We start from the raw sequence: 15000 nt of genomic DNA on the forward strand, positions 1-15000 counted from the left end.
AGAACACAAACAGAGGAAGTTAGTTAGTAGACAGAGAAAAAAATGTCTTGGAGTAGACATGAAAGAGAGATAAAGGAGAATGAGTGAATGAGGCAAGGAGGAGGAGGAGGAGAAGGAGGAGGAGGAGGAAGAGGAGGAGGAGAAAGATAAGTGAAAGGAGGAGAAGGAGGAGGAAGAAGAAGAGGAGGAGAAGGAGAAATGAGAGATAATAATTTTTACAACAAAGGGAGAGGACCATGCTCTCTCTCTCTCTCTCTCTCTCTCTCTCTCTCTCTCTCTCTCTCTCTCTCTCTCTCTCTCTCTCTCTCAATTACCTCTCCTCTCCCTTATTTCGGGTAAATTTCCTCTTATTTAATATAATAGAGCAGACTCCGCCCCCTCTCTCCTCTCTTCTTTCTTGTTCCTGCCCTCCCCTTCCTGGTCCCTCCCCCTCACTCACCCCTCCCCTTCCCTTTCTCCTTATTCACCCCCTCCCCTTGCACTTAACTCCCCTTCCTGCTCCTCCGCATACTTCCATTCCTCTCCCATCTCTGCATTTGCATTTGGCTTCCCCTCCCCTCCCCTCTCCTTCCCTCTCCTCCCCTCCTCTTTCTTTCACACAGTTCTCCATCCCTTCCCTCTCCCGTCCTTCTCTTTTCTACCTTGATTTTGTCTATTTCTCCTTCCCTTCCCTTCCCTTCCCTTCCCTTCCCTTCCCTTCCCTTCACTACCCTACACTACCGTACCCTACCCTAGCTTTACCTCTCTTTACTCTCCTTCCTTCCCCTACCTGCACCAGTTTCTCTCTCCCTCCCCTTCCCTCCCTTGCAGCACCCCTTTCTCTTCCCTACCTCTCTCTCCCCCCTTCCCTTCCCTCCTTTACCTAAATATTTTTTATCTTCCCGGTTTCTTCCCTTCCTTCGTTCATCTATCTCCCTTTCTCTGTTCTTCACTCTTTGCCCTTCATCACTTCATGCTTCCCTCCCATTCCCTCCATTCCTCTCCCCTTCCCTCCCCTCCTCTCCTCCCCACACCATTCCCCAGCAGCAAGTGGAGCAAATTGTGGTCAATTTGAGGAGTGTTTCCTCTCTGTCAGGGTCAGAAGAAGGAGGAGGGGGAGGAGAAGGAGAAAGAGAAGGAGGAGAGAGGAGAGAAAGATAAGAATAAGTAAACAAATGCAAGAAAAACATAATTTGGCCGAGGAAAACTTATGCCTCTCGTAAACAAAGGGTGAAAAAGAAGAAGGAAGAGGAGGAAGAGGAAGAGGAAGAGGAGGAGGAGGAGAAAAATTATAAGTAGCAAAGAAAAAAAAATTGAAAAGAAAGAAGGCATGTTTTGAATAACGAAGAACACAAAACAAAAGACAATAGTGAGAGAGGGAGAAAGAAGCAAAAGAAAAATATGCGAAGGGACACAGAAAATAATGATAATAGTAATAATAATAATGATAATAATAATAATAATAATAATAATAATAATAATAATAATGATAATAGTGTGTGTGTGTGTATGTGTGTGTGTGTGTGTGTGTGTGTGTGTGTGTGTGTGTGTGTGTGTGTGTGTGTGTGAAGGAGAAACTGAGGGAAAAAAGAGAAAAGGAAAGAACAGAGTACATGAAGGTCACAGTGGTAATGAAGGAGTAAAGGAAATAGAAGAAAGAAAGAATAAAGAAGAAAAAAATAAAGAAGAAAAGAAAGAAACATGATGATAATAATGGCGAAAACTTACGACCTGTATCAGAGCAAACAGAGGAAGAAAGAGGAGAAGATAAAAGGAGGAGGAAGAGGGGTAGGAGGAGGAGGAGGGGAAGAAGGAGGAGCAGGAAGAAGAAGAAGAAGAAGAAGAAGAAGAGGGGAAGAAAAAGTAAACAAGGCACAAAAAAGGCGTAAGAAAAGAAGACAAACAAAGCAATAAGAAGACTCAGCCAAGTAGAAATGGAGAGAGAGAGAGAGAGAGAGAGAGAGAGAGAGAGAGAGAGAGAGAGAGAGAGAGAGAGAGAGAGACTAATGAAAGACGGTTCCTGATTGACCTGATAAAATTTCACTGCTTCCGATCACGTCAAATCTGGATTGGATCTCTCTCTCTCTCTCTCTCTCTCTCTCTCTCTCTCTCTCTCTCTCTCTCTCTCTCTCTCTCTCTCTCTCTCTCTCTCTCTCTCATAATTTAAAACGTGTCCTCATTATGTATAGACAATGGTTGCTTCGTCATTCTTCTAAAATAACTATGACGATGGGGAAGATTATCATGGTGAAGAGAAAGAAGAGGAGGAGGAGGAGCAGGAAGAGGAGGAGGAGGAGGAGGAGGAGGAGGAGGAGGAGGAAGAGGAGGAGGAGGAGGAGGAGGAGGAGGAGGAAAATCTTGATGATGAGAGGAATGAATGTCCTACTTCTATCTATTAATCTATCAGTCAGTTCATTCTTTAGTTATCATCCAGAGAGGGAGAGAGAGAGAGAGAGAGAGAGAGAGAGAGAGAGAGAGAGAGAGAGAGAGAGAGAGAGGGGGGGTAAGCAAACACACAGACGGACGGATAGACAACAATAAAGAAATGCAGCATTGTCAACACTTGAAAAGAGCACACACACACACACACACACACACACACACACACACACACACACACACACACACACACACACACAAAGAAAAATTGAAGGCATTTATGTGAGAAAGTAGAGAGGGAGTGAACGAGGTAGTGAGCAAGAGAGAGAGAGAGAGAGAGAGAGAGAGAGAGAGAGAGAGAGAGAGAGAGAGAGAGAGAGAGAGAGAGAGAGAGCGGACTACTTGTATACAGTTACGTGGATGAGGGCAGAGGGAGGGGGAGAGGGAGAGATAGAGAAGGAAGAGAGAGAGAGGGAGAGTAGATGCTGGTAGTCTCTCTCCATTTCTCTCCCTCTTTTCTTTCCTTAACCCTTATTCTGTCACATATATTCCTTCCCCCTCTGCCCCCCTCCTCTCTCTCTCTCTCTCTCTCTCTCTCTCTCTCTCTCTCTCTCTCTCTCTCTCTCTCTCTCTCTCTCTCTCTCTCTCTCTCTCTCGGGCCGGGATTTAATTAAAGATGTGCAATAACAGGTGTAATGCCAGGTGACTTACTGAGGAAATTGCAACAGGTGAACTCCGCCGGAATGGTCCATACGTGTGTGTGTGTGTGTGTGTGTGTGTGTGTGTGCAGGGTGAGAGGTTTGCGTGCGTGTGCGTGAATTCTGTGAGCGGACAGACACACGTAGTGACACGCAATATCCGTTCCGCTTCCTTGGCGACGCTGACCCCTCTCTCTCTCTCTCTCTCTCTCTCTCTCTCTCTCTCTCTCTCTCTCTCTCTCTCTCTCTCTCTCTCTCTCTCTCTCTAGGGTTAAAGCTGATCTATATTATTTTCTTCACGAGCCTTCCATTTTTTTTTGTATGTTTTTATTTCTATTTAATTATTCACATTTTTATGCAGGTTTTAATGATAATACATGGAGGTGATGAAGGCGAACGGGAAAGAGAGAGAGAGAGAGAGAGAGAGAGAGAGAGAGAGAGAGAGAGAGAGAGAGAGGGTATTGTACAATGTATGTCTTTTGTATTTTGTTATTTGTTCATTAGTTCACACACACACACACATACACACACATACATACATATATACACACACACATACACACACACTTACTGAACCTGTACGATGCACGTGTAAGCCAATCAAAACCACCTCGGCACCTTATTGGACACACGCCTTAAGCCTCTCGCACGCCATTGGTAGAAAATAAAACTCGGTAATTGGGTGTCAGGAAAGCTTCGCGCGTCACTGGTTGCTCAACACTCGATGGCTATTGGCTGCTGGGAGGAGGGACGGGCGCTCATTAGCTGACTAATGAGACGCGTTCATTGGTCACAGATTACCGTAAGGGCTGCGTTTATTGGCCGTTGAAAAATCATGCAGAGAGAGAGAGAGAGAGAGAGAGAGAGAGAGAGAGAGAGAGAGAGAGAGAGAGAGAGATTATTCATGCCCTAGTAATCGTTAATTGTTGATGTTTATTTTTTATCTATTTATTTTCTGGTTCTGAATTAGTGAAGAAAAAGAAAAGTTGAAAAAGCAACCTTGAATGGTACGATTTCTCTCTCTCTCTCTCTCTCTCTCTCTCTCTCTCTCTCTCTCTCTCTCTCTCTCTCTCTCTCTCTCTCTCTCTCTCTCTCTCTCTACCTCATTTCTGCCTCACCACTTTCATCACTCTTCCTTCCATTTCCTCTTCTCCTTATTTTCCATCATTCCTTCCCTATTCTCTCTCCATCCCTGTTCTCCTTTTCCTCTTCCTCATCTCCTATTCTATTCTAAATCCCCAGCGGTTCAGGTAAATGGTTTAAGGGGAAGTTTAGACCGTGGGGAATGGATTGGGAACGTTGAAGGGGTGGAGGGAGGAGAGAGGAAGGATGGGGGAGGGTAGGGTCATTCAGTGTACAGGGAACTGGCAAACTGAGGGGAGTGAGGGAGAGAGAAGGGTAAAGGTGAGGGGAGTTAACATGGGATAGAACGTGAAGGGAGGGGACAAAAGGGGAGGATAGAGAGGAATGAAAAGTAAGGATAAATGGGGGAAGGAGGAGAGAGGAGGAAAGAATTGAGAGGATGGAAAGAGGGGAAGGAATGAAGACGAGAGATTGGAACAAGAAAGAGAAAAGAAAAAGAAAAGGTGTGAATTAAGAGGGTGGAAAAGGAGTGAAAAAGGAGGAAAGAATGGGGAAGGTGCAATTTAAACAGGGAATGGAAGAGGACGAAAACTGTAGATAGGCAGAGAGAGAGAGAGAGAGAGAGAGAGAGAGAGAGAGAGAGAGAGAGAGAGAGAGGTAAGAATGGAAGAGTTCTGGCTGGAGAGAAGGAGAATGGAAGACAAGTGGAAGGAGGAACAAGAATGGTGGAGGAAAAAAAGGATGGAAGGGAAGGAAGAAGAGGAAAAAGGGGAAGATGAGGAAAAGGAGGAGGAGGAGGAAGAGAGAAGAAGAAGGAAGAATTTCATTAGAGGTGAGCTTAAATGAGGTCTTGTTGTGGCAAATCCCTCGGTGGATGTGGTGGTGGATGTGGTTGGGCGGTACCCTTGGCCTCTCTCTCTCTCTCTCTCTCTCTCTCTCTCTCTCTCTCTCTCTCTCTCTCTCTCTCTCTCTCTTCGGGTTTTATATTTATACTTCACATATGGACGCAACTTTTGGACATTCTCAACTATAAACAAGTCTACCTCGTTTCCCTCCCTCCTCGTTTTCTATTTCCGGCTCACCTCCTTCATCACCCACTACGATATTTCACAACTTTCTCCCCTACAAATTCTGCGAGGAGAGGAGGACTGGAGGCACTGAGCAAGGGAGAGAGGGAGATATACTGTAGACCTGTAGAGTAGACAGAGGGAGGGAGAGTGGGAGGAGAAAAGATATATATGAAAAGTAGATTTTAAAGTGCCGTAATATTTCAGCGCAAAAATAAAATAGAAAAAAAGATCTGTGAAAAAAAAAAAAAAGAAAGTAGGGAAGGAGATATACTGTAGACTTGTGTAGACAGGGAAAAAGAAGTATATTTAAAAATGCCATAATATTTCAACCTAAAAAAAAAATAGTAAAGAAAATTATTGAAAATAGTGTGATATTAATGATAGTTAAGAAAAAAAAAATCAATTTAAGTCAACTGGTCTCAAATGGTTCGTGTGTCCAGAGTTAAGGGAAGTTTTCGGAGGCGGTGCTTTTCTCACGTCACACCTGCCAGCCTCCCAATTAGCAGCAGGTGACGTGGGCTTTGTTTTACTTCGTTTTGTTTCCTCGTGTATTTCGTCATGGCATGTGTGTGTGTGTGTGTGTGTGTGTGTTTGTGTGAATAGTAGTAGTAGTAATAGTAGTAGTAGTAGTAGTAGTAAGACATGGAAGACATTTTTACCAGTGACTGCTTATTATGTATCTATTTTTCTTAAATGATTTAAAGAGTTTATACTTCTTTCTTATGTAAATGTAATTAAGGTGATATATTATCGATTTTCTTTTCAAAATCGTACTGGAAATGTAGGCGGAAATATCTTACAGTCTTCAGTTAATAAGTAAATTGGGAGGCTGAGATTTTCATTGTGTACATATTGGTTAATCAAGAAAAAATATGTTGAAAATTGATACCAACGGGAGTGATAAAGTAATTCCTAGTAGTAGTAGCAGTACCAGTAATTATTTTTGTACTTCTAAAAATCTTGTGACGCATTTCAAGCTTCTTCTTTTATTCTTTACTGTTTCCGGACTCCTTTTCCAGGAATTAATATTCTTTGCGTCTTTTCTCTCATTCTTTCAATGTCTTCGTGTCACTTCTTGTTGCTGCTCCTTTTTATCTTTTATCTCGGTGTTTCCATGTGTGTGTGTGTGTGTGTGTGTGTGTCAGTACGTTCTGGCAGCTTACATTTTGATTGACTGTAAAGCTGGTTGGCTGAGTGGCTGAAATCTCCATTCTCTCTCTCTCTCTCTCTCTCTCTCTCTCTCTCTCTCTCTCTCTCTCTCTCTCTCTCTCTCTCTCTCCTCGACGCAAAAATTACCCATAATCAAAACTTTTTAGCTCCTCCCTCCCGTCTAATCGCGGTCACTGGTCGAGTAATTACGGAAAACACTCATTACAGCGGCCGGGGGAAAGAAGGGAAGCTGTCTGTCGCTGCCTCCAGTCCGTTATGGAGAGAGGAGGTGAGAAAAAATAGCGTTCGTTAAATTCGGCTAAAAGAAAAATGAACTCGCTGAAATATACTAATAGTGTGTGTGTGTGTGTGTGTGTGTGTGTGTGTGTGTGTGTGTGTGTGTGTGTGTGTGTGTGTGTAAGTTAAATACGGGTACGGAAAGTTGCAGTGATGAGTTCGAATTCCGATAAGTGAAAGTGTGTTTAAAGTTTGTGCCTAAACATTTTTAGTTTCGGATTTATTGAAAGATGATTAATCTCTCTCTCTCTCTCTCTCTCTCTCTCTCTCTCTCTCTCTCTCTCTCTCTCTCTCTCTCTCTCTCTCTCTCTCTCTCTCTCTCTCTCTCTCTCTCACACACACACACACACACACACACACACACACACACACACACGTTACGTTCACATGCTTGCGTGGTATATATTTGTTATTGACAGACGGACAAACAGGTAGACAGACAGGCAGACAAATAAACAGACAGCCAGGTAGACAGATAGATAGACAACCAGGTAGACAAACAAACATACAATCAGGTAAGCAGACAGACAAACAGAGCCAGATAAACATACAGCCAGGTAGACAGACAGTTAGACACACACACACACACACACACACACACACACACCTGAGTCAGTCTAGTTCAGATAAATCTCTAGTGATCTAGGTGGAAGCCGCCAGGAATGTGAGAAGAGAAAACCGACAGGTAACCGTCAGCAGTTGCAAGTCCTTTAATCTCTTAACTCGCCAGAGATAGAGAAGAGAAAACCGACAGGTAACCGTCAGCAGTTGCAAGTCCTTTAATCTCTTAACTCTTTTTGTTCACCAGCTAAGGTTGTATTTATAGCCACTTGTTAGACTGGTTAAACTCTCTCTACTTTATTTAACAAAAACATGAACATGTACACAAGAAATACTGAACATAAAAAATGATTTACATAAAGATATGAACAAAGAGAGTGAATGTGTGTGTGTATGTCTGTGTGAAGAAAGGAGTAATATGATGTATAGAAAAGACGTGTAACGTATGTGTCGAAAAGCGTGCACAGAATGTGTATGTATAAAAAATGAGGAAGAAGAGATGAAAGACGAAAAATCTGTGCAGTAGAAAGAGAACGGGAGGCTGAAAACATATAAGAGAAAACGGAGTGCTTGGAGCGGTGACTTGTGTTTACATATTACTGGTTCTGAGAAGCGCGTAAGCTTTAGTGTACCCTGAATATGAGAGAAAATGGGATGTTTCTATGGCTGACTAGATTATTTGCTACATAACTTCCCCCGAGTGAGGAGGCACGACGAACGATACGTGCTGCTTAGCTGTGGCGCGTGGTGCTGAAGGCGTGGCCGGCGATGTCGGGTCGTGAGGTGCCGTCGGGGTGTGCAGGATGTAGGCGGGCTTGACTCGGTCTATGGCTATGACGTCAGAAGAGCCGTTTCTGTTGATGGTGATGTTCTTCCTCGTCCTGCGGAGGACCTCGAAGGGGCCTTCGTAGGGGCGCTGTAGTGGTTTACGGACAGCGTCAACCCTGACGAAGACGTGTGTGCAGTCTTCGAGATCCTGGCTGACGAAGGTCTTGGCGGGGTGCGTGCGAGGTTGCACCGGCTGCAGGCTTCTCATCGACTCCTTAAGACTGCTGGCGAAGTCTTGGACGCTGCAGGGGCCGGCGTCGGGTGAGCTGGTAAGGAGCTCGCCAGGGAGTCGAAGAGTGGTGCCGTATACGAGCTCGGCAGAAGAGTGGTGAAGGTCCTGCTTGAGGGACGTCCGGATGCCGAGGAGGACGAGGGGTAAGGTGGCGTTCCACTTCTCGCGTTGGTCGCTGGAAGCCATCAGTGACGACTTCAGCTGGCGGTGGAAACGTTCCACTGTAGCGTTGGCCTGAGGATGGTAGCTGGCAGTCCTGTACCGTCGAATGCCGAGTAGTGTCATCAGTTTGTTCCAGACACTGGACTCAAACTGGCCGCCGCGGTCAGAAGTGAGGCTGACAGGAACACCGAAGCGTGAGATCCACGTGCTGATAAAGGCACGTGCAACGGTGTCAGTGGAGATGTCAGTCAGCGGTGCAGCTTCTGGCCAGCGAGTGAAGCGGTCGACACAGGTGAGGATGTAGCGGTAGCCGTCGGAGTGAGGAAGAGGGGCCAACGAGGTCGATATGGACGTGTTCGAAGCGTGTGGAGACTGGCGTGAAGGTGGCTGTAGGGGAGCGTGTGTGCCGCGTCACCTTGGAGGCCTGACAGGTGGTGCACCTACGTGTCCATTCTCTCACGTCCTTGTTGATGGCGGTCCAGATGAATCGGGACGTCATCATGTGTTGTGAAGCTCTGATGCCAGGATGTGAGAGGTCGTGCAGCTGACGGAAGAGTGGATACCTGTGCCGTTGAGGCAGGTATGGTCTGACGGTGTTGGTCGAGACGTCAGCGTAGATGTGCACTTGAGTGCCTGGTAGCTGTACTCTCTTCATCTGTAGTGCGGTGCTTTCCTTTAGTTGCTGCAGCTCGGCGTCGTCGGCCTGATCGGCAGCAATGGCGGCGTAATCGATGAGAGAGGTAGATGTGGCACAGATGTTGCGTGACAGGGCATCGGCTGGGGCGTTATCTTCACCTTTCACGTAACGGAGGTCCGTGGTGAACTGAGAGATGAAGTCTACGTGGCGCAGTTGACGTGGTGAGTAGGATGACTTGTTCTTGATGAAGGTGCTCGTCAGCGGCTTGTGGTCAGTGTAGATATGAAACTGACGTCCTTCGACAAAGTACTGGAAGTGCTTCAATGCCTTGTAGATGGCGAGGAGCTCTTTGTCGAAGGCGCTGTACTTCTTCTCGGCAGTGTTGAGTTTCTTGGAGAAGAAGGCGACGGGTTTCCAGGCACCGTCGATGTGTTGCTGTAGCACTGCTCCAACTCCGGTGTCTGAGGCGTCCGTGGCGATGGAAGTAGGGGCGTCTGGGGCAGGGAAACTGAGCGCTGTGGATGTGAGCGCCTTCCGGGCAGCGAGGAAAGCGTCCTCAGCTGCGGGCGTCCAGGCAAGGGTGACGGACTGGCCTCGTTTGGCTGGCTTCACTAAGGCGTAGAGAGGCTGGAGGAGGAGCGCGCATCGGGGAATGAACCTGTTGTAATAGTTCAGCATCCCGAGGAACTGCTTCAACTGGCGCTGAGTTGTTGGCTTCGGGAAATTCTGGATGGCAGTACAGCGACTTGCAGTTGGGGTGAAGCCTGAGGAGGACACAGTGTGGCTGAGGAAGTCGACTGAAGGCACGCCGAACACGGACTTGTCGGCGTTGACCTGGATGCCGTAGTCCTTCAGACGAGTGAAGACTTGCTCGAGGTGTTGGCGATGAGCAGCGTCGTCTGGGCTGGCAACAAGAATGTCATCGACGTAAGTGAAGCAGAACTGCAGTCCTCGCAAAACTTCGTCCATGAAGCGCTGGAATGTTTGAGCAGCGTTCTTGAGACCGAAGGGCATCCTAGTGTATTCATATAGTCCGAAGGGCGTGATTATGGCCGTCTTCGGGATGTCCTCGGGGTTGATGGGGATCTGATGGAAGGCCTTTACGAGGTCGATCCTGGAGAAAATTGTAGAGCCGTGCAGTTGTGATGAAAACTCCTGAATGTTAGGCACTGGATACCTGTCCATCTCGGTGCGGGAGTTTAGGGCTCTGTAGTCCCCGCAAGGGCGTATGTCACCGTTTTTCTTGGGGACGACGTGAAGCGCAGACGACCAGTTGCTGGAGCTTGGGCGGATGATGCCTTGCTGCATCAGAGACTCAAACTCGGCCCTGACCTGTTTGTAGCGTTCTGGTGCTAAGCGACGAGCCTTGGCGAAAACAGGTGGTCCGGTGGTCTCTATGTAGTGCAGGACGTGATGTTTCACTGGCTGCGTGGCTGAGTATGGCTGTGTTAGTGTTGGGAAACCCTTGAGGATGGCGGCGAAGGGGTTATCTCGGCAGACTGCGGAGATTCCGGTGCTCTCGCCAGGTGCCGTTCGGCCACGGAGGTCCGCAGGGAGGTGAGACGATCCAGCAGCGTGCCATGCTTCAAGTCGACTAAGAGGTCGTGGTGGCGTAGGAAATCGGCGCCTAGGATGGGTTGGGTCACAGCTGCTACGTAAAAGGTCCAGTCGAAGGAGCGGCGGAGGTTGAGTTCGAGGTGTAGTGTCTGCCGCGTACACAGGAATTTTCGAGGCGTTGGCTGCATAGAGGTGCGTGGTTACAGGCAACCTCTTCTGGCTGTCTGTGGCAGGCAGGACACTGACCTCAGCGCCGGTGTCGACGAGGAACTTAATTCGGTGCGTCGGTCGTAGACGTGAAGTAGCTGTGACTTGGGCTGGCGGATCGTACGCGCCGTGAACGTCCGCCCGTTTAGTTTGACGCCGGGGTGGTGTTGTAAGTGCAGGGTTGGGTGCACTTAATGGCCTCGCTACCGAACCTGCTGTGGTAGTAGCAGACGCCCGGGGTGCGTGTAGTGCTACGCGACCGAGAGCGGTAGCGAGGGCGTCGAGGTGACGGTGGGCGGCGACGCTGGCGGGTATTTAGCTGTTCCTGCATCGCGCTGACCTGCAGGGCCAGCTGCGACACAATGTGGGTGAGTTGCTGGACGTCTGCTGTGTTAGTGACAGTGGCGACTGAAGACGGTGGCGTTGCCGACGGAACTGTCGACATATAGTCGTCAGCCAGCTGCGGCGAGGTCTGCTAGGTCGAGCTTATCTTTCACGCTGAATAAGCTGCTCTGTAGTGCTGGAGGAAGTCGCTGATAAAAGAGGTGGGCGAACATGGTCTTGTCCATTGTGTTGGGCTGATCGCCCAACAACCTCTTCATCCGCCTAAGCAGATCTGATGGCTTTTCATTCCCCAGCTCCTCCTTCTTTAGTAGCTCTTGCAAGCGTGTCGACACCGACGACGCAAGGCGTTTGAGGACGGCTTGCTTGAGGTCGTCGTAGGGATTGTCCGAAGAGGGGGCTGTCGCGATGGCGTCCGAGACTTGCAAGAGGACCTCGGGTGGCAGGAGAGTGCAGGCGTGAGTGAACTGTTTCAAGGCCTCAGTGATGTTGTTTGCCTTGAAGTTCAGCTCCAAGATGGTAAACCACATGTTGGGGTCGTGGCTGTTGAAGGCTGGAGCCCTGAAGGGGAGCTGGGGAGGCGGTGTCCGGTGGAGCCATGGCCGTTTCTTGTTGCTGGCGTGCGATGGGGCCTGGTGGCTTGTTATGCGAGTCGTGGAGCAGGGTGTAGTGACGCCTGTCGGCGAGGCGCGGGCTCCTCCGGCGCCAGGTGCCAGTGAGAGGTGGCAAGGGACGCCTGCTGGGCGCCACTGTGCAGTGCTGAGGGTGTGACAGCGATGGTCCTAGGCACGTACTTTACCACACTCGCACTTACGGCTTGGAACGCACTGCCGTGAACGAAGTGTGTAGTCTGTGTGTGTGTGTGTGTGAGTGTGTGTATGTGTAGGTGTTGGTGTCTGGCACACGGGGGTTGGTACGCGCTGATGCACACTAGGGAGTTTTCTAGGGGCAGGGGTTAACACACACAGGGGGAGGGTGGACGACGGGGGAGAGGGGAGGGACGGTCGGGAGCACTAACACTTTGGTGGGGGAACGTTGCAGGGAACGCCGCCCTGTTGTCGAGCGGAAGACGGGAGTACCGGTGCAGGGGGCGCCGCCCTGTTGTAGAGAAGCGAAATCAGGGCCAGTGGGGTCACGGCCGGGTGGCGGTGACCGTGCGTGGTGAGCCGGAGAGGTGTTGCTGCTGCTGTGGTGGTGATGGAGGCTGGGCAGCAGGTGTGGCAGGGGTGGCAGGTGACCAGGCAGCAGGTGGAGTTGGCGCGGTGGGTCACGGCAGCAGGAGAGGGAAGGACCTGGTGGCGGTGGTGAGGCGGCAGGTGAGCGTGGCCTCAGCGGCCTGGGTGGCTGGCGAGGCGTGGTGAGTCACAGCTGCGAGAGAGGGTGGCTGGTGACTGGCGAGGCAGCGGCGGTGACCACGGTTGCTGGGCTGGGTGACGGTGTGTGTGTGTCACGTGGCGGCTGGCCGGGCTGGGTGGCGTCGGTGGGTCACGGCTGGGCCAGGCTGGGTGGCGGTTTGGCCGTGGTGGTCCGTGTCAGGCGGGGGCTGACCTGGGCGAGGTACCTATAGCTGTGGCGACGCTATAGTGCTAAAGAACCTGGGACACAGCATTGGTGGAGCTGGCCACTACGGTCTAACTCCGAGTCACCATTTCTAGTGATCTAGGTGGAAGCCGCCAGGAATGTGAGAAGAGAAAACCGACAGGTAACCGTCAGCAGTTGCAAGTCCTTTAATCTCTTAACTCGCCAGAGATAGAGAAGAGAAAACCGACAGGTAACCGTCAGCAGTTGCAAGTCCTTTAATCTCTTAACTCTTTTTGTTCACCAGCTAAGGTTGTATTTATAGCCACTTGTTAGACTGGTTAAACTCTCTCTACTTTATTTAACAAAAACATGAACATGTACACAAGAAATACTGAACATAAAAAATGATTTACATAAAGATATGAACAAAGAGAGTGAATGTGTGTGTGTATGTCTGTGTGAAGAAAGGAGTAATATGATGTATAGAAAAGACGTGTAACGTATGTGTCGAAAAGCGTGCACAGAATGTGTATGTATAAAAAATGAGGAAGAAGAGATGAAAGACGAAAAATCTGTGCAGTAGAAAGAGAACGGGAGGCTGAAAACATATAAGAGAAAACGGAGTGCTTGGAGCGGTGACTTGTGTTTACATATTACTGGTTCTGAGAAGCGCGTAAGCTTTAGTGTACCCTGAATATGAGAGAAAATGGGATGTTTCTATGGCTGACTAGATTATTTGCTACAAATCGTGTCCCTTCCCCTCAGGTGTGCACTATGCATGCAGGTGTGGGACTGTGTGCACCTGTCTGTGTGTGTATGAATGTATGTATGTGTATGCATGTGTGTTTAATCTATATTCGATGTATGTGTGCATGTGTGTATGTATTTATGTTTGTATGTAATGTATGTATGCAAAAAGCTGTAGTTCTTATCTTTTATAATGTCAGTAACTCATTATTAATTATGCAATTTTGGTTTATAATGTTGTTATTGATTTTATTATATGTACTCTTTTTGTGATGGACCAACATTGTCATTGCTTCGTGTCATAATGATAATAATGTTTTCCGTTTGGGCAGTAAAATAATAATAATAATGATAATGATACTACTACTACTACTACTACTACTACTAATAATAATAATAATAATAATAATAATAATATTAATAATAATAATAATAATAATAATAATAATAATAATAATAATAATAATAATAATAATAAAGATAATAATGATAATGATAGTAATGATAATAATAATAATAATAATAATAATAATAATAATAATAATAATAATATGTATATGTATATGTATATGTTATATATATATTTCTTGTATGTTTGTGTATGTAACTGTGTATGCGTGTATGTAGACTGGCTGTATAATTTTCTGTTTCTTGGGAGGAAAAATTCAGGGAGTGTTTGCAAGAATTTCACCGTGAGTGTACGAGTGTTTGCACGACACACACGCTCGCTCCTTTGTCACCTGTGTGTGTGTGTGTGTGTGTGTGTGTGTGTGTGTGTGTGTGTGTGTGTGTGTGTAAATGTGGCACAGAGATGTTGTCACACACACACACACACACACACACACACACACACACACACACACACACACACACACACACACACACACACTTACTAAGCACTAAGCACTAAACATAATCACACCCATCACTCATATCTCGGACTAACCTTCTTTACCAAACGCCCAGCTGGTTTAGCCTGTAAAGCCGATAGCATTGGGGTCACATGTGCATTTAGCCCTGTGACGTTAGCGGATTACCGAAGTGCGTGGCTCGTTCAGCAAAGTGCACAACTGGGCCAGGACTCATTTGTCACACCTGCGCCTGGGAGGAAATCGACAACCATTAGCCTTCACTGACTTACTCGTACTGTGTGCCGGGGGTCGCTTACAGAATCCCCCCTAGGACTTGACAGAGTGGGCCGTATTGTTAAACCTTCCTAGCGTCTCTTCTTCATTAGCATCTAAAGGAAGTCACCGGGGGTTTTCAAGGATTTTCATGATATAGATGATGAGTTGTGTTCTCAAACCATTCTGACGTCTTATCTTTACAATTTCAGCAGTCTGTAGAGGAAGTTGTTGGAGACTTTAAAGGATGTGTTCATGTTTCTAGTGATTAAAGGTTTTCTTCTAGCATCCCTTGGGAATTGAGAGGGTGGTCCGTTATTCTTAAGCCTTTTTTGCTTCTTACCTCTACAATTTGAACACCCTCTAGGGAAAGTTATTGGAATTTTCAGGGATGTTTGACGATTCTATTCATTCTTTAGGTCCTTTT

General features: G+C 47.5%; 1 protein-coding gene across 3 annotated transcripts in view; it reads left to right on the forward strand.

The window, feature by feature from the left end:
* Positions 1-15000, forward strand: part of LOC135105037 (tripartite motif-containing protein 3-like) — an 87094-nt gene that overhangs the window by 3480 nt on the left and 68614 nt on the right. The gene's annotated exons all lie outside the window — the stretch shown is intronic.

The sequence above is a fragment of the Scylla paramamosain genome, chromosome 11 (assembly GCF_035594125.1).
Source record: "Scylla paramamosain isolate STU-SP2022 chromosome 11, ASM3559412v1, whole genome shotgun sequence".
In the NCBI taxonomy this organism is placed as follows: domain Eukaryota; kingdom Metazoa; phylum Arthropoda; class Malacostraca; order Decapoda; family Portunidae; genus Scylla; species Scylla paramamosain.